Below are 27,545 nucleotides of genomic sequence, written 5' to 3' on the forward strand. Positions count from 1 at the left end.
TTCTCTGAGGAGAATGCCCCTGAGATGTAGGGTGGGTCAGACTTCATCAGTGAGGGAAGTTGTAGTTTGTGGGAAACTATGTAAGGTGAAAGGCCGCCCATACATGAGTTCGAAGGGGTTTAGGTTTATTGGCTGACAGGGAAGGGCTTTCAACCTTATGAGCTCACTGGGTGGGAGCATGGGCCAGGGGTCTTAACCTTCAGGGCAAGTTTAGTTAGTTGTTTTAAAACACCATTGGCTCCCTGTACCTTGTCCAAAGATTGGAAGCAATAAGGGATGTGGAGGATCCATTTGATGTTTAAGGCCTTGGAGACCTGTCGAGTTACATTTGAGATAAAGGCAGGGCCACGATCAGACTGCATGGTTGTGGGCAGTCCAAACCTTGGGATAATTTGTCGTAGGAAGATTGAGGTAACCTCTTTTGCCCTCTTGGTGGTGGTGGAAAAGACCTCGATCTGCCTGTTGAAAGTGATCAACAGGGGTGAGGATATAGTCATGTTTCTTGAGAGGCAGCATATGAATGAAATCAATTTTCCAATTTTGTAGTGGCCTCTGAACACTGGAGGGTGCCCTTTAGCTTGATTTCTGGGCTAAGTGGGTGGTCTGAGTGCTCCCTGGAAAGAAACTTGGTTGCAGATCATATGGGCCTGAGTGAGTTAAGGTTGGTGGCCATGGCAGGAGACTGCAGGTGAGGTTATAAAAGCTGAAGGAGAGGATGATAGCTGGTGTGAAAGAGGCTGTGAATGTGAGTGAGTATGGATTTTTTCTGGGACATGGGCAAGAGAAGCTTATTGTCTAGAAAGAACCAGCCCTCCTTGTTTGTGGCCCCAGCCACAGAAAGATTGAGGCTTTCTTCTGGTGAGTATGAGGGCTGTTGAGCTGGGAAACAGGTAGTAGGGGTTGGGGCTTAAGGGCTGTTGTTTAGCTGCAGAACCAGCTAGTGCGTTTCCTTCTGATAATAGGTTTGTCGAGAGCCTGGTAAGAGGTGCAAGATTGACAAAGGGAAGGTCAGGAGCAGAGGTAAGTGAAAGCTTGAATATAGGAAACCTTGGTCCACTTCCCATTGCAGCAGATAAAATTTTCAAGATTTCGTTGAATTTGAAAGTCAAAGATTTCATTTTAAGGCCATTGAGTACCATTGTGCAGTCGCTACTGGGGCCAAGCCATGTTATAAAAGAAAATGTAACGTTTGGGCTTAATGTGAGGGCTGATACCTAGAGTGTGGAGGTTGCAAGGGAGACAGCCAAATGATGTGTCATGGGGAACGTTCTTCAGGTGGATTTTGAGGCTTCACTGCAATGCTAGCTTCCTGTTGCTGGTGCAATAAATATTTATTTATTTATTTTGAGACAGTCTTGCTCTGTCACCCAGGCTGGAGTACAATGGTGCGATCTCAGCTCACTGCAAGCTCCGCCTTGTGGGTTCATGCCATTCTCCTGCCTCAGCCTCCCGAGTTCCTGAGTAGCTGGGACTACAGGCACCCGCCACCATGCCCGGCTGTTTTGTATTTTTAGTAGACGCGTGGTTTCACTGTGTTAGCCAGGATGGTCTCAATCTCCTGACCTAGTGATCTGCCCGCCTTGGCCTCCCAAAGTGCTGGGATTATAGGCGTGAGCCACACACTTAGCGTCTTTAAACAACATATATGTATTCTCTTATAGTTCTGGAGGCCAGAATTCTAAATTCCCTTCCACTGAGTCAAGGTGGGAGCAGGGCAAGTGGCTTCAGAGACTCTGTGGGAGAATCCATTTCCTGGCTCTAGAGGCAGCCTCCGATCCTCGACTTTTGATGCCCTCCTTGAATGACTCCAATTCTTGCTTCCATCACTACACCTCCCACCACTCTCCCATCACCTGCTCTGCTCTTACAAGGATCCGAGTGAGGATATCAACTTGCCACCTAAACAAGCTGGGATAATCTTTCCTGCCAAAGGTCCTTAACTTCCTTACATCTGCAAAGCTTCTTTTACCATATAAGGTAATGTTCACAGGTTCCTGGATCAGAATATGGGCATAGTGGGAGGCCACTTATAAGCCTAGTACCGCTAGGCTGCAAAATACTGCAAGTAGACTGCAAAACCATTACACCCTTCTCGCGTTTTAATGATTGGGAGAAAAGCAGTTGGGACTTTTTGCTTTGGGGTCCTTCTCAACTTTGCATTTTTAGGGTCTAGGGTCCCTCTTAAACTTGTATTTTTAAGGTCTAACCCTCATCAATCCCCTCCTCCAACCAGAGACACCCACTGCAGTGTTTCCTTGAAAGTCTGATGACATGTCTATATCTAAGTTCTGATGAGAGGCACAGGGCCAGCCAACAGCCCCCATGACAGTCCCATCGGCCAGAGGGTGCCCACCTAGGCCACACCTGGTGACTGAAACAAGCCCATGGCTGGGAAGGAACATACAGACGGGTCTGGGGCCTGGTGAGGGCACCATGGAGGCCATGGGATGAGCGAGGTCTCCTAGGACAGTGCAGGTCTGCAGAGCTGAGGTGAGGCTGTAGAGCCTGGCCTAGTGCCACAGGAGCCAGAGGAAGAAGCTGGGGGCTATCGTCCTGGTCCACAGAGATGCTGGAGACTGTGGCACCAGGAGTGGCCCTGAGGCTGTGGAGAGAGCATCTCTACCCCATAGCACCTGGGGATGACGGTGAGGTCCTCACCTGACAAATGCAGCTTCCAAGTCCCAGATGTTGGGCTTTTTCTTTGTACTCAGAGACTAGTGGAGGCAGTGACAGGAAGCCAGGGAACATCTCTTGCTACCTCCTCCATGCTCTGTATGCAAAGACTGAGCGAGGTGGAGCTGGCTGGGAGGTCGGGCACTTCATCCACCTGCTCTTTGGTACTGGTCATCTAGAGGTGGGTGCAGAGGTGGTCCAACCATTTCCGCTGTTCACGTCACTGTAGGTGCACCGGGTTCTTCCTCAGCATTGGGATGATCTGCTTCATCTCCAGTTGCACAGCCTCCAGGCACTGGGAGCGGTCCTCCTGCAGGATGTTCAGCTTCGTCTTGGCCAGGTGTGGAGGCATACGTCCAGCTTGGTCCAGGGCATCCACCGGGTCCCTCGTCGTAGCAGCATGGTGATGACAGAGTCGTGGTCAGTGCAGGCCACAATCTGGTCATTACCATTGCAAGAGGCAAAGTGTAGAGCTGTGTGGCCCTTGTCATTTGCACAGGGATCCGTGCCATTTTCCAGCAGCTGCCACACTTTTTCCTCGTCGTTGGCACTGGCAGCATTGGCATTGTCTCCCTCATTCTTTTCAGAGCTGCACCTCTTTGCTCATGGGCTCGAGCCAGCAGTGGGGCCTGGCAGTGAGCCTCAGCCACCAGCAGGGATCTTGCAGCACAGCTCCTGGTGCAGCTCTGCATCCTACTGCCACCAGTCGTGCGGTGGTGCAAAGGGGACTGGGCCCCAGGGGCCTCCTGGCCTGGGAGGCCCGTGCAGCTGCCCAGTGCAGACCCGAGGTCAGTGAAGGAGAAGAAGCCCCAGGTGCCCTTCAGCTTTTTTTGTTTGTTTGTTTGTTTGTTTTTTGTTTTGAGGCAGGATCTTGCTTTGTCACCCAGGCTGGAGTGCAGTGGCACCATCTAGGCTCACTGTAAGCTCCACCTTCCGGGTTCACACCATTCTCCTGCCTCAGCCTCCCGAGTAGCTGGGACTACAGGCACCTGCCACCATGGTCAGCTAATATTTTGTATTTTAGTAGAGACAGAGTTTCACCGTGTTAGCCAGGATGGTCTCGATCTCCTGGCCTCTTGATCTGCCTGCCTCGGCCTCCCAAAGTACTGGGATTACAGGTGTGAGTCACCATGCCTGACCCAGCCTCCTTTTCTTTAAATTTTGGGATAACACAGAACTCAGCAAGACTTTGACAGTATGGATGATTACATCCTATTTACAATATTATTGTTTTCCTCTATCTACTTGTTTATTTACTGAGAAAAAAAAAGTGTCAGCGTAATCGTGGAAGCAACCTAATGAATAAACTACACCTTGATTATAAGAAAAAATGAAAATTGGTTCATCCTTCTTGAATACAGAGTTTTAAAAATTCTTAAGAAAATTATGGCTTATTGAGTACACCGCAATCCTTTTCTGTTACAAAAACAAAGACAAATGACTGCTTTGGGGTTATTTCCCCAAATAGCTTCCATGTGTTTTTCCATCTGGTACATTGTAAAACTTCTTTTAACGCCTAAGCCCTCAGGAGAATTTCACAGCCGCTTTGTAAATCCTGGAAGTTCAGGAAACTGCCAACACATGCTGACCATGCTAAGTCCCAGTCTCCTTGGAAAGGAGTCTTCATAGTAGTGGACTCTCGCTTGAGGAAGTCTCACATGGCAGAAAACCAAGCGACTGTAACACAGGGTCTAGTTGTACGGTAATGTGCCTCGCTCACTGTTCTTAGGGTTCATTTTCCTCAGCTGGGCACACACAGAATTGTGGCTTTGTTTGAACAGAGTTCTTTTGGGTCATATGTACCTATGTTGGAGCCATTTGACTCCCTTCATTGTTGGTGGTCTCCAAGCCTAAGAAGAATATTGTAGGCCAGGCATGGCGGCTCATGCCTGCAACCCCAGCACTTTGGGAGGCCAAGGAGGAAGGATCACTTGAGACCATGAGTTCGAGGCCAGCCTGGATAACATAGGGAGACCCAATCTCTACAAAAAAATTTAAAAAATTAGCTGTACATGGTGGTGCACGCCTGTAGTCCAAGCTACTTGGGAGACTGAGGCAGGAGTATCACCTGAGCCTGGGAGGTTGAGGCTGCAGTCAGCCATGATCACACCACTGTACTCCAGTCTGGGCAAGAGAACGAGCTCCTGTCTCAAAACAACAACAACAGCAACAACAGCCACAATAACAAAAACATAAAAAGAATATTGTAGATAAATGGGAGAATATGTTCTTAGAACTCACCCACTCGAAACTCTAGGACATCAAATTGACAGTCTTGGTGACTTTCTAGGTAAAAATCTTCAAAATGATTATAAATAGATGAATTTTCCTGATTTGGATTGCTGAGAGTCCATTCACAGTTTAGGTTTGTCGAGTAATTCCTGATTCCATCATAGGAGAAGTAAAGTTTCCTTCAGGAGTGTTTGGAAGAGACCCCACCACACACTAAGAAAACAGAAGGCAACAGAGAAAGTAGTAGTAAGATTCAGGCCACAACAGAAGAGATAAACAACACAGGAACAGTAACTAAAACATCAACATTACTGCTTTGATATGTTTTTCTAGATGCAGTCAGGATTATGGGTAAAAGGCATGCAAATTATGGAAGTTTCCGCAAGTTTATAAAGGAAAAAATGTGCAAAAATCAACACAACTTCTCTACCTTCCTGTTGGCTTAGATTAGGTGGCTGGGATTTGGCTCAGTATCAATATGTCCAAATATTGAGGCCTACATCTTTAATATATTTTAAATTAATTTTATGTATGCTGTAAAGGTTGGGTGCAATTTGTTTTTGTATGTGGATATCTCATTTTCCCGACACCATTTATTGAAGAGTTTATTCTTTTTCCATTGTGTATCTGTATGCCTTTGTTGAAAATTCATTGACGGTATACAGATGGATACATATAGCTGAGCTCCCTATTCTGTTCCAGTGGTCTATTTGATTGTGTTTATGCCAATATTTTGCAGTTTTGATGACAACAGCTTTGCTATATAGCTTGAAATCAGGCAGTGTAATGCTTCTAGCTTTGTCCCTCTTGCTTAAAATTGTTTGGAGTCTTTTATAATTCCACACAAACTGTAGATTTTTTAAAATTTTTGTTGAAAATGCTATTGGAATTCGGATAGAGACTGCTTTAAATAATACACCAATTTGAGTAGTATGAATGTTTTAGTATTAATTTTTCTGATCCATGAACACTAAGTATTTTTAAATGTGTCTTTTCTATAATTGCCTCCATTAATATTTTACAGTTTGTGTTGCACAAATCTTTTACATTCTTTATTATATTTATTCCTAAGTATTAGGTTGGTGCAAATGTAATTGTGGTTTTTGCCATTACCAACCTAATACTTCATTCTTTTTGATGTTATGGTAAATGTAACTGTCTTCTTGATTTTTCCCAGGTATTTGTTGTTGGAGTATAAAAATGTAACTGATTTTCTTTACATTGATACAGTATCCTGCAAACTTCCTTAGTTTACCAGTTCTAAATTTTTTTCATGTAATGATGAGCACACTGGCCTGTGTTTACACATTAATTGATAGTATCTATTAAGGTATCACAGTGCCTAGAAGTGTGCTCTGTTGTATTTCTGCTGTGACAAATTCCATAGCATCTTTTAGTCTTAATCTTTTCTTAAATGCTTTGGTTTGGTATTTGATAATAATGTGTGTCTTTGGTTACTTTTTAATTGTGAAACACATTGATCTCCATGACTAGTCAAACTTTCTAATAAAGTTCTTTCATAGTTTTATGTATATTTAGTTAATATAAATCAAAATGGTAAATTTTTATGATAGTTTTAAAGTTACTAAGGTTGAAAATATGTCAGTTTTTCACTGGTCATGAGTCTGTGGTTCCTTATTTCAAACAATTATATATGTCTATATATATATGTGTGTGTTTAATGGCTTACAATCTTGCCCAACATATTTGTATATAGTAAGCAAATACTAATCAAAATTATTAATCAAACTATCATCTTCATACTATTCTTCAAATGGCATATTGTTTGTTCTAATTAAAAACTGTGTTTATGTCTTATATAATTATCAATAAAAATTAGAAAGTCTACTTTGCCCTCTTGAGAAAATCCAAAGTTAAATGGTATTTTTACTAATTTCCTTTAGAATCACTACCTTATTTTCCTCCACAATAAATGTAAACATTAAGGATAAAATTGTATTTCAATGATCCATTCTACAATAGACTTTGGGTCATTCACTGATTGGGCTGAAGCCTCACTCTGTATTATTTCTGATTTTTTCATGTTAACAGCCTAGAAAATCTATTACTCATAGAATATTACGAATTAGAAAATAATTTTTTTTTTTTTTTTTTTTTTGAGACAGTCTCGCTCTGTCGCACAGGCTGGAGTGCAGTGGCGCGATCTGGGCTCACTGCAAGCTCCACATTCCAGGTTCAGGCCATTCTCCAGCCTCAGCCTCCCAGCCTCACCTGTAGCTGGGACTACAGGTGCCTGCCACTGCACCTGGCTAATGTTTTGTATTTTTAGTAGAGGCGGGGTTTCACCGTGTTAGCCAAGATGGTCTCGATCTCCTGACCTTGTGATCCACCCGCCTCAGCCTCCCAAAGTGCTGGGATTACAGGTGTGAGCCACTGCACCCAGTCGAGAAATCAGTATCTTGGATGTACAAATTATAAAAGTAAACTGAAAAGTATAATATAAAATATACATTTATGTATTATGAATTGTCACTCAAGTAAAGCAGAAATATTAATTTAAAATACTTTCACAAAGGAAAGTCCAGGGCAAAATAACCTATGTAAAACATTCTACCAATATTCAATAAATAATTAATGCTAATTCTTCAGCAGAAAATACTTCCAAAAAATGAAGAAGAGGAAACACTTTCCAATTAATTCTAGAGCCCAGTATTACTGTAATACTAAGGCCAGACACAAGTATAATAGAAGGACTGTGGGCAAATATGCCATATTCATACAGACACATACATCCTCAGAAAACATAGGCAAGCTAAATCCAGGCACATAAAATGTGAATATACACCAAGACCAAATGTGATTGTTTTGCAAATGCAGTTGTGACTTAATATCTAAAATTCAATCAAGATAATGCCCAATACTAGTAAAGAACAAAAAATGATCCTGTAAATAGGCGCAGAGAAAGTTACAAAAATCAAGCATCCATTCCTGACAAAACCCCCAGCAAACTACTGATAGAATAAGATTTTGAGACCCACTAAGAGGTATCTATGAAAAACCTATAACTAACTTCATACTTAACGGTGACAGACTTGTGCTTCTTTACCTGAAAGTTTGAGAAGGCAAGAATTTCCACTTTAACCACTCTACTCAGCAGGGTACTGGAGGTATTAGCCAGGGAAATTCTACAACAGAAAAAAAATTGTCCAGATTTAAAATAAAAATAGAACTGTCATTATTGCAAATGAAATAATTTTCTGTAAAAAAAGGGATCCACTAAAATATGAGTAGAATTAATACACAAATTTATCCATGTTACAAGACAGAAAACTGGCATGCCAAAGTAGATTATGGTTTATATAAAAGCAACCAACAATTAAAAATAAAATTAACAATTCCATTTATAATGGTATCAATAAAAAACATTAAGAGAAAAAATTTAAGAGAGGTATAGGAATTTTACACAATTTGTAATGCTGAAAGAAATCAAAGATAAACTGAAAAATAACTGGAAGTCATCTTATGTTCAAGGATGGTCTGTTTCTAAGACAAAGGACACATGTTTGAGGGGATGGATACCCTACCCTCCAGGATGTGAGTGATTATTATGCACTGTATGCCTGTATCAAAACATCCCATGTAACCCATACTTATGTATACCTACAATAATTTTAAAAATACTTAATATTCTTTGGATAACAATACCCTATAAATTGATTTACAGATTCAATGTAATCCCCTCAAATTTCCAAGTGTATTTTTTTAGAAATTAGAAAGTCTCTCACTCCTTTAAATCAATATATATGTACAGAAAATCAAATTGCATAAAACAATTTTTTAAAAAGAAAAACATAATCAAATGACTTGTACTTCCTAATATCAATTCTTACTAGAAAGGATAGAGTAGGATTCCGCAGTTTCTTCACATTTTCCATATGTTCCGACCAAGAATACACAGACACTTGACTGCTCTGTTATTCCGTGGCCTGGACACCTGCATGCTTTCCCCTGCAGACCTGAACCCAAGCCAGGGCCCTGACCATTCACAGACATCAGTAAAGGTGTTGTGTTTAGGTTGTAATTCGAAACACTTAAAAGAAAGTATCCCTGGTCCTGGAACAGATTCCTTAAGCTCTACTATAAACTGCATAACCAGACCCCTCACTGCAGACATATCTAGAAAAAGCATCCTTGGTCTCCTTTTCTCCCAATAAGATGAGCTGCAGCGCCCACTGTGGGTACATCCCTTAAGAAATGCTTTGGGATCATGATACCAGGGTTTAGAGTTTACTTCTTTGTAATCCTAACCCCCTTTATCTCAGAACAGTCTGGGGAAGTCCCTTGTGAAAATTCCCCTGTGGTCACCTTTGGGGCAACTCCAGGTAAGTGCTGAGCTGGAGGAAGAAGTAGGGGAGTCAGCAGAATTTTAAGGAATGAGCTGGGGAAAAGAGGATCCCACTGGGAGATCCTGAGATGCTTGCAAGGGTCTGTGTGGGCTTTGTTGCCTTTCCCTCCCTGATGCATGCGAGCAGCCCCAGAGATGCAGAGATGCTCCAAAATCTCCAGCAGGATACAGGAGGCTGATGGAGGGTCTGAAATTGCAAAGGGTCAGTAAGGAAGTCTGGTGCTTGGACATACAGGGACAGAACTGGTTGGCATCAGCCATGGCGGCCTTCATATTAACAGGCAGGGGAATTGCTTAAAACAGGGAGGTGGAGGTTGCAGTGAGCCGAGATGGCACCACTGCACACCAGCCTGGGCAACTGAGCTAGACTCCATCTCAAAAAAAAAAAAACAAAAAAGAAAGTGGGGGTTGAACACAGGTGGCTCAGGCCTGTATACAATTCCAGCACTTTGGGAAGCTGAGGCAGAGAGATCACTTGAGGCCAGGAGTTTGACACCATCCTCGGCAGCATAGCAAGATCCCATCTCAACAATAAAAAAACAAAGAAATTAGCTGGGCATAGGGGCAAACGTCTGTAGTCCCAGCTATTTGGGAGGCTGAGGTTGGGGGATTGTTTGAGCCCAGGGGTTTCCAGCTGCAGTGAGGCATGATCAAGCCACTGCACTGCAGCCTGAGTGAGAGAGCAAGAGCTTGTCTCTAGGAAAAAAAACAGAAGACATGCAAGTTTTCACCACCTTCTGAGAGTAATCGACTTTCAGGAGGAATAAAGAAAGAAAAAAAAAAGACCACTAAATGGTTGAGGGTGTGTTCCTGGTTAGGCTCAGTTGCTAGCTGAGTAGTATCTGAAAAATTCATTAGTAAAACTACAGCCCTAGGGATGAGTCATGAAGTTAAATGATGAATGTTAAATTCATTAGAAACGCCCATGGTCTTTCTGTACATGAATTGCAGTGAAAAATTCCTAAGTCCCTAAATAGTAAAGGGTCTGAAATGATAGCAGCTCTTTACTAAAGACTAAAAAGGGAAATGGCATCTTCAAGAATCATGAGAGAGTTCCATGCTGAAGAAGCTCTAATTTTGCATTTGCTCAAGTATTGATTTGATTTGGCTAATATGCCACTAATCTTAGGTAAAGCATGCAAACAACTCCATCTCCTCATTAATAAAAACTGAGTAGGTAGTCTAGTATCAATTCTGATTTTTAAGAAGCGAGTTAGAAAAGAATTATGGAACCAATAAGATGTTTGAATAGTTAGTTACAAGCTATTCAAAGGAGAATTCAAAAAACCACACAGTATGAGGACATAAAGTATGAAATAAATTTCACTAATATATTTAAAAATAAACTGATTACACAGGCAACAACTGGGCACAGGTCTCCTCATCTCCAGCAACACAAACCCAGTCACGCAGCTATGGGGTTGAAAAGGCTGCATGGTCAAAAAGGAACTGGTCCGACTTGAGATTTTTTACTTTGCATTTTGAGACAGAGTTTCACTCTGTCACTCTGGCTGGAATGCAGTCATGCACTCATAGCTAACTGCAGCCTTGATCTCCTAGTCTCAGGGGATCCTCCTGCCTCAGCCTCACCATAGCTAGGACTACAAGTGAGCATCACAACTCCCAGCTATTTTTGTTGTTGTTGTTGGAGAGAGAGACCTTGCTATGTTGCCCAAGCTGGTTTCAAAACTCCATCTGCCCACCTTGACAACTGGAGTAACTGACTCTACAGACACATACCACCATGCCTGGATAATTACATGTTATTAATTTTTATTTGTGTAGAGAAATCTTGCTATGTTGCCAAGGGTGGTCTCAAACTCCCGGACTTAAAACAATTCTCCCATCTCTGCCTCCCAAAGTGCTGACACTACAGGCATAAGCCACTGCATCGGCCTGACTTGAGGTTTCTTTAATCTATCATCCCTTACTTCATATAATTGTGAAAGCCAGTACTGTTTTTTATTATTCTTATTATTATTACTTAGTATTTCAACAAGAATCAACCATCTCTCAGGACCGGGCACGGTGGCTCACACCTATAATCCCAGCACTTTCAGAGGCTGAGGCGGGCGGATCACAAGGTCAGGAATTCAAGACCAGCCTGATCAATATGGTGAAACCCCATCTCTACTAAAAATGCAAAAATTAGCCAGGTGGGCTAGCAGGCGCCTGTACTCCCAGCTACTTGGGAGGCTGAGGCGGGAGAATCGCTTGAACCTGGGAGGCATAGGTTGCAGTAAGCTGAGATCACGCCACTGTACTCCAGCCTGGGCAACAGAAAGAGACTCTGTCTCAAAAAAAAAAAAAAAAAAAAAAAAAAAAATTCAACCATCTCTCACCATTGCCATGACCCTGGTCAGAAACACGTTATCTCCTGCCTGGATGTTGCCACATTCAGGACTCCTGTTTCTACCCAAATCTCCCCACAATCTTTCTCAACTCAGCAGCCAAGGGATGTTTTTAAATCAGAAGAAAGATCACGTTGCCTCTGCTCAGAACCTCCCGCAGTTCCCATCCCAGTCAGAGTAAAAGTCAAAGCCCCAGCAATAGCCTCCCAGGGCTTACACAATCTTTACTGATCTCAGCCCAACAACTCCCTGGCCTCCTCCCCTACTTCTCTTCCCCTCCCACTCCCCCCACCCGGCCCCACTGGTCTCTTTCCTGAGCTTCAGACACATCACGGAGTTCCCTTCTAGCAACTTTATCCTGTTGTTTCTGCCTACAATGTTCCTACCTCAGCACCTTGGCCAGCTGCTTCCCCCACTTCAAGTCTTTGCTCAATTTTCACTTAGGGCGACCCTGGCCACTCTATTTAATATTGCCATCTGTACCCATTCCTGCCATGCTCACTCCTTTTTTTTTCCCCACAAAATCTCACTGTGTCACTCAGGCTGGTGTGCCATGGCATGATCACAACTGAGACCTCGAACTCATAGGTGAAGCAATAGTCCTGCCTCAGCCTCTCTAATAGCTAAGACTACAGGTGCATGCCACCACACCTGCTAATTTTTAAAAAATATATATACGGCATCACTATGCTACCCAGGCTTGTCTTGAACTCCTGGGCCAAAGCAATCCTCCTGCCTCAGCCTCCTAAATACCTGGAATTATAGGTGTGGGCCACCACCCCTGGGTTCATGTTCATTTCTTCTTGCAGCTGTTACAAACTGCCCTACATTGAGTGCCTTAATACACCACAAATCTACCACCTAACAGTTCTGGGAGCCAGAAGTCCAAAATAGGTCAATTAAGGCTAAAGCCAAGGTGTCAGCAGGACTGCATTCCTTCTGGAGGCTCCAGAGAGGATGTGTTCCCTTGCCTTTCCCAGCTTCTAAAAGCCACCCCCATTCAATTGGCTCATGGCCCCTAACTGCATCTTCAAAGCCAGAAGCGAAGCATATTCAAATCTCCTTCTCTGACCTCTGCTTCCATCATCACATCTCCTCCAATTCTGACTCTCTTACCTCCCTCTTTCTCTTATAAAAACCCTTGTGACTGCTAGACACAGTAGTCGTGGCTCACACCCATAATTCCAACAGTTTAGGAGGTCAAAGCGGGGAAAGGCTTGAGGCCAGGAGTTCAAGACCAACCTGGGAAACATAGCAAGATCCCCAACTAAACAACAAAAACAAAAAGAAATAAGAAAAGAAAAAATTAGCTGGGCATGGTGGTATGCATCTGTATTTTCAGCTACTTGAGAGGCTGAGGTGAAAGGGTCGCTTTAGCCCAGGAGATCGAGACCAGACTTGGCAACGTAACAAGATCCCATCTCTACAAAAAAATACAAAAATTAGCTGAGCAAGGATGGTGTGCACCTGTAGTCCCAAATACTTCAAAGGCTGAGGCGGAAGAATTGTTTGAGCCCAGGTGGTTGAGGCTGCAGATAGATATGACTGCATCATTACACTCCAGTATGGGTGAAAGAGAGACACTCTGTCCAAAAAGAAAAATAAAAGAAATACACATTTGGTTTCTGCCCTTATCCCGGCACAGAGCTTCTAAAGTTCTCATAAACTTCTCCGTGATAAAGGTGATAGGAGCATCTTCTGTTTCAATATTTGGTCTTAGTCCCAGGTTTCTAACACAAGAACCTCTAAGACCTTTGGGATCTCCACCATAGTAAGAATGCATTTGATGATGTTACTGAGATGACTGGGTGACTGAAAGCTCCTAGACAGCTTCAGGAGGAGGGCTGGTTGCCAGAAGAGCAAACCATGTGATTAGAGGCTTGGAACTGTCAGCCTCACCTACTGAGCTCCAGGAAGAAACAGTGGCTGAAGATTGACTTAATCACCAACAGTCAACTGATTTCATCAATCATGCCTGCATAATGAAGCCTTCATAAACACCCTAAACAACAGGGTTTGGAGAATGTCTGGGTTGCTGAACACAAAGGGGATACTAAGAGGTAACATGCCCAATAGAGGGCATGGAAGCTCTGTGCCCCTTCCCACATACCCTGCCCTGTGCATCTATTTCCCTTTTTTTTTTTTTTTTTTTTTTTGAGACAGGGTCTGGCTCTGTCTCCCAGGTTAGAGTGGCACAATCGTGGATCACTGCAACCAGTATGCCTCCCTAGTTCAAGCCATCCTTTCACCTCAACCTCCTGAGTAACTAGAAGTGTAGGCACATGTCACCGCACCAGGCTAATTTTAGGAAAAAAAAATTTGTAGAGATGGGGTTTCACAGTGTTGCCCAGCCTGGTCTTAAATTCTTGAGCTTAAGTGATGCTCCTGCTTCGGTCTCCCAAAGTGCTGAGAATACAGGCAGAAGCCCAGCATGTGTACATCTCTTTCATTGGCTGTTTCTGAAATATATCCTTTACAATGAACCAGTAATAGAAAGTAAATTGGTGAGATCCAGTGCCTCACGCCCATAATCCTAGCACTTTGGGAGGTTGAGATGGGAGGATCATGTGAGCCCAGAAATTTGGGACCAGCCTGGGCAACATAACAAGACGCTATCTCTACAAAACATAAAAGAACATAGCCAGATATGGTGGTGCAGGCCTGTACTCTCATTGGGAGGCTGGGGCAGGAGGATCACGAGTCCAGGAGTTCAAGGCTACAATGAGCTTTGATCACACAGCTGAATTGCAGCCTGGCAACATAGTAAGACCCTGTATCTCAGAAAAAAAAGAAAATAACCTGTTTTTCTGAGTTCTACAAGCTGTTCTAGCAAATGATTCAACCGAAGAAGGGGGCCATGAGATCCTGGTTTCTAACTGATTGGTCAAAAGTACATCTAACAACCTAGGACTTGCAATTGGCATGTGAAGTGAAGGTAGTCTTGTGGGACTGAGCCTCTATCCTGAAGGGTCGGCACTAACTCCAGGTAGTGTCAGAATGCAATTGGGGGATACCCAGTTGGTATCCAGATTGTCCGAAAACTGGTGTAGAATCTCCACATGCACATTTGGTTGGAAGTGTTTGACCACAGCTACTATTCAAGAGAAAGAACTACTCATTATTTAAAAAAAAAAAAAACATAAAATTATGTTCTACAAAAAACAAATCAACCTTATCTACAGCCCAGTCCTACTCAAATATGGAATGTTAGAACAAAAAGTCTCATCATGGACTCGAGAGCTGACATCAGGAATGTCACAGCCATCCTGCTCTCTGAGAACTCATCTTCAACAGGCAGGGGGGACACTGCAACTTGGGCCATGATCCCTGCACAAGTAGTAAAAAAATGAGTAGTAGAAATCCAGGGTCCTAAACCCATATCCAGAGCGGTAAGAGTTTTTCACCGGCTGGCTAATTTATAGTGGTCTTGCATCAGAGGAAAAATAAGGCTCAGAAACTAGGTATTCAAGTTACCCAAAACTCTCATCAGATACAGAATCCATCTGCTAACTTTCTATCTAGTATTAATTCCATAAAGTTAGAAAAATATCACTCCAAAAATAAATCCATATGGCACCTAGCATCAATGCATTTCTCCCAAGTAAAAGAGGAGGCAAGGTGCTTTACAACTCAGTGATGGGCTACCACAACACAGGACAGTGGTACAAAGCTCCCTTTCTCCCCTGCATAACCCAACACAGAAAAGAGTGGGTGCAGTGGAATGAGGCTGGGTGAAGAGAAGTTCCTCTTCTTACTGAGAAAATAGATCACAGGGCATCAAGTAACATGTAAAAGTCTTTACAACAAGGCATTTTTTTAAAAAAACATTTTCTAATATTTTGGTATCAGGAAAACCCTCAGATGAATTTCAAACACTATAAAAATGCAATACATAAACAGAAAATATTAACTGTTAACAATAATAGAGATAAATTGGAACCTTTATGGATTGCTTTTTGGAATGTAAAATGTTACAGCCCACTGTGGAAAACGGTTTGGTAGTTAACATATTAAGCATAGAATTACATGATCCAACAACACCCTTTAAGCTCTATACCCAAAAGAACTAAGAGCAGGGACTCAAACAGGTATTTGTACACCCGTTTAATAGCAGCATTATTCACAGTGGCCAAAAGGTAGAACCAGCCCCATGCCCATCGGTAGGTGAATAGATAAAGAAAATGTAATATACACATAAGCAGAATATTATTCAGGCATTAAAAAAAAAAAAAAAAAAACTCACCAGGTTCAGCAGCTTACACCTGTAATCCTAGCACTTTGGGAGGTCAAGGCGGGCTGGTCGCTTAAGCACAGAATTTTGAGACCAGCCTGGGCAACACGGCAAGACCTCACTTCTACAAATAAAACTTTTTTCTTAAAAAAGGAAATTCTGATAGTGTTACGAGCCTTGACAGCATTATGCTAAGTGAAATAAGCCAGACACAAAAGGACAAATATTGTACAAGTCCACTTATATAAGGTATTTAGAATAAACAAATTCATAAACAGAAAATAGAATAGTAATTGCCAGGGGCCAGGAGGAGGGTTCAATGGGGAGCTATTGCTTATGGGGTACAGAGCTGCAGTTTAGAATGATGACAAAGCTCTGGAGATGGAGAGTGGTGATGGCTAACAATGCGGATGTGCTTAAAACACCAGGGACCTGTGTGCCCTTAAAAATGGTTGTGTTATTTTGTATTATGTATATTTTATCAAAAAATAAAAATAAAACACCAAAACAGTACACCACATAAGGACGTACTAAGATGGCAAAATCTAAAGCAACTTTTTAAAACCCAGATAGTTTTTCTGTAAACAGCATACGAATTAAATGCTTATTAAAAATTTGCCCCTTTAATTTAGTTGAATTAATTCTACTTTCAGAGATTAAATAATTAAATACACTTAATTGGCAGCATAACTGAAAAACTAAACACTGAATGCAGGAAGAGGAACTGTAAAAACACATCTATGTACATAAACTAATTTACTGACAACACTCGAGTATCCCTTAACTAAAGCCCCAGTATTACAGAGAAGATGGACAAGCACTTGAAAAGCGGTCAGCAGGAAACTGTTATACCTAAAAATGTCAATAAATCTACATTAAAGAGAATGTTCTATTTTTCTATTATTAAAGGTTGTCACCTAGCGTTACCATCTGTTACCATGTGCACTGACTACTAGGCCAGATTTAGACATCAACAAGTAATGAAGCATACATACTTAGGAAGTTACAATTTATAATAAAAACTATGATCAGAAAAATAGTATTTGCATCATGAAGACCTTCAGTTACCACTTAGTTTTCATCCTCATAGGCTTTACTGATCAATATAGTAAAGAGGTATATTAACTCTTATAACTTAAAACAACTTGTTGCCTAGGAAAGCATACCAAAAAGAATCATCTTTTATTTCCAAGACAGGTGTTTTAAGAATAATATAATCTGTAAAAGAGAATAGACATACAACAGGCCAGGCATGGTGGCTCACGCCTGTAATCCCAGCACTTTGTGAGGCCAAGGCAGGCGAAATCACAAGGTCAGGAGATCGAGACCATCCTGGCCAACATGGTGAAACCCTGTCTCTACTAAAAATACAAAAATTAGCTGGGTGTGGTGGTGCGTGCCTGTAATCCCAGCTACTCAGGAGGCTGAGGCAGAAGAATCCCTTGAACCAGGGAGTCGGAGGTTGCAGTGAGCTGAGATCATGCCACTGCACTCCAGCCTGGTGATGGAACAAGACTCCATTTCGAGGAAAAAAATAAAAAATAAAAATACAACAAATACAGTAACACATAAAATCTCTTTTTCTTTTAACCTTCTGCTGGTCCTTCAGTTGCTGCTGGTACTGTTCCGTCACTGCCTTCTGAAGAATGATGGCTTCCTAAAAAGAAAATAAACATATAATAAACCAATAAAAACTCACAGTGAAAGACAAAAGAGAATCTAGATAACAATGCAATCATTTTTAAGATATAATAAACATGAAAAATGATTTTTTAACTCAATGGAAAAAATACTTTCTAATTCAGAAAAAATTATAACACTTCTATTTGGAAGCTAAAAAATATTATTTTAGAATACAAATACAGAGTAGACCAAAGTAGGTTTGTGGATTTAACATTAGTTACTGTAACTGTATGATAAAATTACTGGATATTGCAACCTGAAGAAGCACAATTATGCTTCAAGTACCATGCTCATCTGTCTCACTCACACACACACACACACACACCCCGAAGTGTGAATGCTTGCTTTGCTCAGACACTTAATTAACTTTCTATAAATAAGTTCAGGGTTTGCTGTAGAATGCTTCCTGCTTTCCATTTTCACTATGGTGAAAGCTATGGAAACTCGATCCCCATAATTTAATCAAAGTTGTACTTAAAGTAACTCATAAGTAAAAATTTAAGATCCTATCTTCAGTATCAAGAAAACATTTTAATCCGGGTAATATAATCTGCTTGCTTCTAAAAACTGGGACATAAAGCAATAGATCAGTTAGGCAGTCACATGGTAAACAGGTTTATCCTACTGGAGCAGAAGTTTATTCACAAATAGGAAAGAAAGAATCTAAGATTATCAGAGGTCCAGTAAGGATTAAGACCACAAGTTGCCCCTAGTATACATCCACTGTCCTTAAAGATCTGAGCTACTAACATGGAAAAGATTGAAAAACACTGCCTTCAAGTATAAATAAAAATGTATTACATTTCGGAAGAATACATTGCTTAGGGGGAAGGGAAGCAGATGCTCATCTATTTTGTCCTATCTATTGATAAATAAAGTCAGAAGCTGTACTAAAACTAAAATAAAAGTTATACATACATTTTCTCTTAATTTTTAAAGAGTAATGATTAGTCTGAAAATCTCATTTGGTGGTTACTGTTCTTGAATTAAAAGTGCCATACTGAGGTGAAATCTTTTTGGTTTTCAATACCTAGCTTTATTATGTCACAATTATCTTGGGATTCTTTTCAACTTACTGCATATTGTGAAAATTCACCTGAATTCAAAACTCTAGGTAAATCTACAAACATCTGTGAATCCATCTTTAATTAACTTCTAAAACACACTTTCTCTGCACACATTTCCTTTCTCTTTTTTTAACTTTAATATTTGGATTTAGGAAGCATTAAGTTCTTTGACTGTAAAGTCAAAGAAAAAAGAGATATGAGGTCAAAGGAATGATAGATAATAAAGAAGAGGCCGGTAATTAAAAAGTAAAATTTCAGTAAAGAATGACAGTTAAGATCGTTGTTCATGTTACTACCTGAACACCAAGGGTTTGGTCCAGGTCCTGCTGCTCACCAGACAGTAACTAGTCATTGAGGTGACAAGTATTACCAAGCAAGAAAGCTTTAACCTGGTGCTGCAGCCCAGGAGATAGGGGCTCAGTCTCAAATTTATCTCCCTGACTGACTAAAACTAGGGTCAGGAAAGAAATGTAATAATGTGTAAGAGAACAGAAATTAGAGAGGGGCAGGAGGCATCTGGTGCTGAGATCTGATATTTTTCAGTTATTTGATACTTACTGAAGGTCTTTTTTTGAGGAGAGAACTCAGATAAAACAGATACAAGTTTCAAGGTTTAACAGCAGGGTCAACTCTTATGTTGATCCAAACAAAACCCTATCCATGGGACAACTGGGCCGGTGTCAATGTAAGCAATAATTCTATAGGTCCTTTTTGTTTAAAATCTGAACAATTAAATTTATACTATATGCTAAACATAAGGAAAATACATCTTATGTACTCAAGGCCAGAAGAGATAGAAGTAAAACCTACTACTAATAGCCTATGAGTGTCAAGTTTGGGAACACTATAAAAAATTACAAAAAAGTAATAAATGCATAAAAGTTACAAATTAACAAGTGCTATTTCAGAATTCTTCTAAATACTAAGTACATGAACTTACTAATATTTGCATTACTAACCACACAATAAGAACCTGACTTCTGACTATTCTGAGATAAGGTATAAATGTGCACCTTTACCTTAAATGGGAAAGTGTGTCTTGTACCCACTTTGAGATTCGTGAAAGGGAAAACTGATTTGAAAAATGTTTGCTTGTCAAGTTCATTTATATGTTAAGAAAAGGTCAATACAATTTTTCCTTTTCAATGTAGAAAAGTAATACATAATACTATAGTTATAAATACTAAAACACAGTCTGTGGAATACAAGAAAACATTAAATACAAACACTATGTAGGAAAATGGAGGTAAAAAGATGATACCTTGCAAAGACTTCAGTAGAAGATTTTTATCAACGTCATCGCTTTCAAAAGGGCATGTTTTAGGATACAAAGATAATACTTCAACAGTAACCCTCCCTCCCCAGGCTAGAGGCAGTGACTTATGCCTGCAATTCCAGCACTTTGGGAGGCCAAGACAGGCAGATCACTTGAGGTCTGGAGTTCGAGACAGACCTGGCCAACAGAGTGATACCCCATCTCTACCAAAAAATACAAAAATTAGCTAGATGTAGTGGCATGCACTTATGTAGTCTCAGCTACTCGGAAGGCTGAGGCAAAAGAATCCCTTCAACCTGAAAGGCGGAGGTTGCAGTAAGCCCAGATTGCACCACTGCACTCCAGCTTGGGCGACAGAGTGAGAATCTGCTTAAAAAAAAAAAAAAAAAAAAAAAAAAAGTCATGTTTACATAGAGTTAGGCTGCACAGCTCACTCTCTTAACCATCCTATAATTCTGCCCACTCTATGCTATGCCCAGTCACTGATGCACTTGTTTGGTAGCTCCCTTAGAGCTTAGAACCTAGGTTTTATGTCCTGCTCTACAGCTATATAATTTAACAATTTTCCTCTTGAGTTTGTTGGATTCTAACCCTATATATAACAAATCTTATTAATAGTACTGAATCTTAAAGGAGGCTGTGATGTCTTTAGTCCCTAGAAATATTAAACAACCTATAAACAAACGACCATATGAGAGTAAACAATCCAAATTTCTACATGCTTTAAAACACTGAGGCAATGTACTGAGAAACACACCTAAGAAACTGCAACCAATCTACTCTGGACAAAAATTTAGACACTGTCTCTTCAAAATAAGCTATCTGGTGGTACTTATGCATATTCTTACATATATCAACAGTATTTTACATGCCATAACCTTAAAAATAATTTTAAAAGTGTCAAAATTATAAGCCTTAATCCATCTCTGTGGGCATGAAAAATGATACAATATACATTTTTTTCTTTAAAGTATTCAATAAAATGCATAAACTTCTAGAGCAATCACTGAAAAAAGGGTTCATACTAAAGGTTGTAATACTAGGAAAGAGGGCTCAGTACTGCAGGTTCTTAAAGGCAAAAGTTAATAAAGCCTGGCTTTTGGTTGTGAATCCTGGCCTTAAAACATTATTCACATGATCTCCCCTTCCTTTTCCTATTGTAAAGATGTGGTGACAAACCAGGTCTGCTCATGCAGATAATAATCTTGAAAACAGTGGCAGAGAAATAACCTGAAGGGAATATAGTTTACTTAATGACCTCCTAAATTGGAACTTATTACCCCATGCCTCTTGCATATCTCCAGACTAATATAAAAGAGGTATGAAATGGCTGTTTCCTACCAGTATTTTATTTGATGCTTCATTTTTTTTTATTACTTGTATAACTACCTACAATGCGTTAACAGGAACAGGAAAGCATAGCTATTCAAGCAACTAAATAATTATATAAATCTCTAAGACATAGTAATGGACCAATTATTTTTAAAGTACAACACACTGACAAGTAGTTTATTTTTAACTCAGTTTTGGTTTGTTGTTAATGCCATTGCTTGGGAAAAAGCAAACAAAAGCAGGAGGAGGTGAAGGAGAAACAAGAATAGAAACAAGAAATAGAAGCAGCAGCATAAGCAAGTAAAGAGGAACGAGATGATGATGATGATGAGAATAAAACAGACTGGAAGAAAGGAAAAAGAACAGGTGAGGGAACCAGAAGGCCTATTATACCTTTTTTCCCCTCCTTGATTCATGAAAACTAAAAAAGTTCAAGACTTTTTTACAACAACAACAACAAAAAAACAAGTAAAAAGATACACAATCACCTCCTAAATTTTGTTAAGACTGAGATAATGCTCCATTCACGCCTGGCTCAGGTGCCAGCAGAAGGAAGGGACCCTCCAGATTCTACAGAAGAAGGGGGAGGACTCCTCCTTGCCCTGACGGCACCTCCACTGCTACCACCGAGGCCCACGGCACAGCACCCACAGCTTCCTACCCATGCCAGGCCAGGTGGCCCCGCAGCGCTCCTACTCCCACTTCCCAGGACCCCAGACTTGCGGCTGCTGCCACGACTAGGGCCAATGCCAATACAACCACCGCTGCTGTCGCCCTCGATGCACTGGCGCTCCCTACAAGGCTCTTACCACCTGGCCACAGCCACAGCCCTGCCCCCCAACCTGGCCACAGACGGCGGCCCTCCTACCTACTCCTCCAAAGCACCACCCACCGCAGCGAAGCCAGCCGCCACGTCCCAGGCTCCAGGCTCCAGCCTTCACTTTCCAGCGTGTGGCAGGTTGTTCCTCCTTCTGGCACGGAGCAGCTGAGCCAACAAAGTCAGAAAAGCCTAGAACATGATGCAGGGAGTGGTAACGTTAGAGCCTAACCTCGTCATAGTGGCCACTGGGTGGCAGTGACAGGTTTCAGTTAACTGGAGACTCCACAGTGGCCTGCTCCCCATCCACAGGAGCCGTTGGGCCCACCAACGGCTGCGGCTCCTCGGCGAGCAAGAACAGCAGAACTCAGACCCAGCCACCACCACCCCGCCTGCCCTATCCCCCCCTCCCCGCGCCCCCCGCCCAATCCGAGTGCCAGTCTCCGTTCCTAACGCCTCCACCCACAGGGCCCTGTCCCCCCATGACGCCTGCTACTCCGTGCCCAGGGATCCCAGGTTGTCTCAACACAGAGCAAGAGGACGCAGACCCGGGAACCATGACGGGTGTCGGGGCCCTGCCATGCTCATGATTCCCATGGAAACGCTGTGCCCCCACCGGGCTAAATCACGAGCAGTAGGAGGTCTCCCTCTAGATTCTGGAGCCTGGCTCCTTCCTTGGAGGCCACCGCTGTGGCGGCCACCTTTGCCACCACCAGCAGTGCAGCCCCTGATCGCGGCCCTAACCCGCCACTGGCAGTGTAGCCCTCGATAGTGTCCCAAACACCCCCACACTCCCAGGAAGTGTAACCACCGATAGCGCCCCCAACCCGTCCTCACCTCGAGCACCCAATAGCGACCCCAACCCGCCCCCATACCAGAAGAAATGACGCCTAGAACAGCGCCCCAACCCGCCCTCCGTCCCCAAGCACCACAGCCCTGGATAGCACCACAGCCCTGGATAGCACCCCAACCCCCTCCCAGCTGCAGGCAGTGATGCCCGGAATAGCGCCCCCACGCAGTGGGCAGTGCAGTTGAGGATACGCACCTACCGTGGCCGCCTTTCTACCACTCCGGCAGCTGTGCCGTCTCTGTTGCAGCCACCAGCCTCAGCGAGGCGAGCTGCTGTGCCACAGGCTCCGGCCTCCAGCTTGCCTCAGCGGAAACCACCTTCTCCTCCCGCTATAGCACTGTACGGAGCCAGCTGCTAGTCCGCCATCTTACCGCTCCAGCTGCACTTCAGTCTCTGTTGTCGCCCCCAATGTTCTGATTGGATGAAAGAAAACCTCTAGGCTTATTCTGATTGGGCTTTCCTATCATGTTCTGATTGGTTAGCCTAAGGCTTGCTCTCATCCAATCAGAACATGTAGTCCAGGAACCTTGGTATATAAAGCCTGCTAAGCAGAAGTCAGCCCGTTCCAGGCTCTTTTGCTTCTATGTGTTCTGCTGGTGTGTGCCCAGCTTAGAAGTGGGGAAGGGACTGGGCATGGTGACTCATGCCTGTAATCCCAGCACTTTGGGAGGCCGAGGCCGGTGGATCACGAGGTCAAGTTTGAGACCAGCCTGGCCAAGATGGTGAAACCCCCGTCTCTGCTAAACATACAAAAATTAGCCGGGAGTGGTGCTCCTGTAGTCCCAGCTACTTGGGAGGCTGAAGCAGGAGAATCGCTTAAACCCAGGAGACGGAGGTTGCAGTGAGCCAAGATCGCGCCACTGCAGGCTAGCCCAGGTAACAGAGCAAGAATCCATCTTGGAGGAAAAAAAAAAAAAGGAAGGGGGAAAGAAAGAGCCACCTGCTGCATGCTGGAGGCTGTAGCCTACAGCTGCACAGCTGGGCTCACTGCAGTGAGTGGCAGTGATGCAGCATGGCAGGAGCAGTAGGATTTGGATGATTTCCAGCTTCATCCATGTCTCTGCAAAGGACATGAACTCATTCTTTTTTATGGCTGCATAGTAGTCCATGGTGTGTATGTGCCACATTTTCTTTATACACCAAGCAATAAGATTTATCATCTGGGAGGCCAGGTGCAGTGGCTCACGCCTGTAATCCCAGCCCTTTGGGAAGCCAAGGCAGGCAGATCATGAGGTCAGGAGCTCGAGACCAGCCTTACCAACACGCTGAAACCCCATCTCTACTAAAAATACAAAAAAAAAAAATTAGCCAGGAGTGGTGGCGCGTGCCTGTATTCTCAGCTACTCAGGAGGCTGAGGCAGGAGAATCACTTCAACCCGGTAGGTGGAGATTGCAGTAAGCAGGGAATGAGCCACTGCACTCCAGCCTGGGAGACAGAGGGAGACTACCATCTCATAAATAAATAAATAAATAAATTAAATTTATCATCTTGGGTATCAGGCGAGAGGACTAGCTAGGTTGGGTACATGGAATTAGAATTCATGAATGAAGAAATTCAAAATTAAAGTTAAGAATATTATTGGTCTATATAGCATTTACAGAAAGGCCAAAGAGACAATATTCCAGACTATAGAGGTTAGAGAAAATCAAGTTATCTATCTTAAGAGCACATTTTTTTTTTTTTTTTTTGAGACAGAGTCTTGCTCTGTCACCCAGACTGGAGTGCAGTGGCGTGATCTAGGCTCACTGCAAGCTCCACCTCCCGGGTTTATGCCATTCTCCTGCCTCAGCCTCCTGAGTAGCTGGGACCACATGGGCCCGCCACCTTGCTCGGCTAATTTTTTGTATTTTTAGTAGAGAAGGGTTTCACTGTGTTAGCCAGGATGGTCTCGATCTCCTGACCTTGTGATCCACCCGCCTCAGCCTCCCAAAGTGCTGGGATTACAGGCGTGAGCCACTGCGCCAAGCCCAGCCTCCTTTTCTTTAAATTTTGGCATAACACAGAACTCAGCAAAACTTTGACAGTATGAATGATTACATACTATTTACAATATTATTGTCTTCTCTATCTACTTGTTTATTTACTGAGAAAAAAATGTCAGCGTAATCACAGAAGCAACCTAATGAATAAACTACACCTTGATTATAAGAAAGAATGAAAATTGATTCATCCTTCTTGAATACAGAGTTTTAAAAATTCTTAAGTGAACTATGGCTTATTGAGTACATCACAATACTTTTCTGTTACAAAAACAAAGACAAATGACTGCTTTGGGGTTATTTCCCCAAATAGCTTCCATGGGTTTCTCCATCTGGTACATTGCAAAACTTCTTTTAACGCCTAAGCCCTCAGGAGAATTTCACAGCCGCTTTGTAAATCCTGGAAGTTCAGGAAACTGCCAACACATGCTGACCATGCTAAGTCCCAGTCTCCTTGGAAAGGAGTCTTCATAGTAGTGGACTCTCCCTTGAGGAAGTCTCACATGGCAGAAAACCAAGCGACTGTAACACAGGGTCTAGTTGTGCAGTGATCTGCCTCGCTCACTGTCCCTGGGGTTCATTTTCCTCAGCTGGGCACACACAGAATTATGGCTTGCTTTGAACAGAGTTCTTTTGTATCATATGTACCTATGTTAGAGCCATTTGACTCCCTTCGTTGTTGGTGGTCTCCAAGCATAAGAAGAATATTATAGGTCAGGCATGGTGGCTCATGTCTGCAACCCCAGCTCTTTGGGAGGCCAAGGAGGAAGGATCACCTGAGGCCACGAGTTCGAGACCAGCCTGGACAACATAGAGAGACCCCATCTCTACAAAAATTTTTAAAAATTAGTTGTACATGGTGGTGCATGCATGTAGTCCAAGCTACTTGGGAGACCGAGGCAGGAGGATCACCTGAGCCTGGGAGGTTGAGGCTTCAGTGAGCTATGATCACACCACTGCACTCCAGTCTGGGCAAGACAGTGAGCTCCTATCTCAAAACAACAACAGCCACAACAACAAAAACGTAAAAAGAATACATAAATGGGAGAATGTGTTCTTAGAACTCACCCACTCGAAACTCGAGGACATCAAATTGACAGTCTTGGTGACTTTCTAGGTAAAAAAATCTTCAAAATGATTATAAATAGATTAATTTTCCTGATTTGGATTGCTGAGAGTCCATTCACAGTTTAGGTTTGTCGAGTAATTCCTGACTCCATCATAGCCAGGAGAAGTAAAGTTTCCTTCAGAAGTGTTTGGAAGAGACCCACCACACACTAAGAAAACAGAAGGCAACAGAGAAAGTAGTAGTAAGATTCAGGCCACAACAGAAGAGATAAACAATACAGGAATAGTAACTAAAACATCAACATTACTGCTTTGATTTGTTTTTCTAGATGCAGTCAGGGTTATGATTATGGGTAAAAGGCATGCAAATTATGGAAGTTTCTGCAAGTTTATAAAGGAAAAATGTGCAAAAATCAGTTCTCTATCTTCCTGTTGGTGTAGATTAGGTGGCTGGGGTTTGGCTCTGTATCAATAAGTTAAAATATTGAGGCCTACTATTCATTAATATTTAATTTAGAGGAATACCCAAATATAATGGTGGCAGGTCCTAATGTCTTGATTAGCAATTCTCCACTTGATCTAATAATTTAATTTAAATCAAACAGATAATAGGACATTGACCTACCAATGAATATGCCCCCTTTTAATAAACTAATAGATGCTTCTTGTACCAATGAAATAATTTAGTGGTTTTTTTTTAATATTCACTTCCACTTCTAAATTTTAAAACCCTTAGGTAATAGCACCAATCCAGGAAATAGGAGGATATTTATAATTAGAGACGATATCTTGCTTAATTTTGAAATATTCTATATCAAATCAAACCTCCCATTTATTTTCACTGGAAATACGTGTGTGAATAGATGACTAGAAACAATAAAGCCTGTTCTGTCCCCAGCAAAATTAATTACTCTCCGAGACTAAGCTACCTTCTAGGAGGTAGATGCTCTCTTTCCGCACCAAATAATTGACCAAGGACTATGGGACAGGTCACCAATCCTCACGGTAACACGACTGAAACTGTGCTAGAAGTTCATCTAATGGCATTAAAAGTTTTAAATTCACCACAGCAGTTTCTTCCTGAAATCAGAAGGCTTTTTTCTGTCTGCAGTAAGTTTTTGATCTGCTTATATGTGTTTGTCTTATGTCAAATATTTCAAGTGAACTTTGATCACTAAAGCGAAAATGGATGGCCCTGCTGCCATTGGCAGTAGCTGGGGGGCATCTGCAATGCACCTGATCAAAATGAGGTACATTTACAACATCCCACATTATCTGCATCTTCACTGGAGGTATAAGAAGCAGTGAAGCCTCCATATGGTCTGGATCCATCCATGTGAAAAAAAATGACTTTCATTGTGTTTCCTGAAGATTTAATCTCACTGCTTACATTCACACTACTACACAGTTTCTCTAGCTGGGGTGAGTTACTTCTAATGCCATTGAATACCTTTGGGAAAGAGTTTAACCTTTAGACACACAATCCATCTTACTGCATATTTCCTAGGAGGTGATATTCCCAGCCCAGACCCACTTCCTTCTATGGGAACCCTGCCCTAAAATGAATGATCTAACAATGCAGGTTTCCATCCCAGTGCCACAAGCCACTATGTTACCCT

At 42.2% G+C, this 27,545-nt stretch overlaps 1 long non-coding RNA gene and 1 pseudogene across 4 annotated transcripts in view; both read right to left on the reverse strand.

Moving 5' to 3' along the window:
• LOC139356304 (uncharacterized) overlaps positions 1–26,241 on the reverse strand; it is a 41,854-nt gene extending 15,613 nt beyond the window's left edge. For 3 of the 4 annotated variants that reach the window (XR_011607943.1, XR_011607944.1, XR_011607945.1), the window contains exons 1-6: positions 25,927–26,238; positions 23,074–23,291; positions 22,080–22,220; positions 17,445–17,510; positions 7,973–8,051; positions 4,915–5,118 (exon numbers count right to left, since the gene is read on the reverse strand). This is a non-coding gene — a long non-coding RNA (uncharacterized lncRNA). Of the gene's footprint in view, positions 1–4,914; positions 5,119–7,972; positions 8,052–17,444; positions 17,511–22,079; positions 22,221–23,073; positions 23,292–25,926 lie in introns of all 4 variants that reach the window. The other variant, XR_011607942.1, reaches the window with a different exon arrangement.
• Positions 2,377–4,265, reverse strand: LOC139356263 (ankyrin repeat domain-containing protein 54 pseudogene; annotated as a pseudogene).
• Positions 26,242–27,545: the final 1,304 nt, after the last annotated feature.

The sequence above is a fragment of the Macaca nemestrina genome, chromosome 9, assembly GCF_043159975.1.
Source record: "Macaca nemestrina isolate mMacNem1 chromosome 9, mMacNem.hap1, whole genome shotgun sequence".
NCBI lineage: Eukaryota > Metazoa > Chordata > Mammalia > Primates > Cercopithecidae > Macaca > Macaca nemestrina.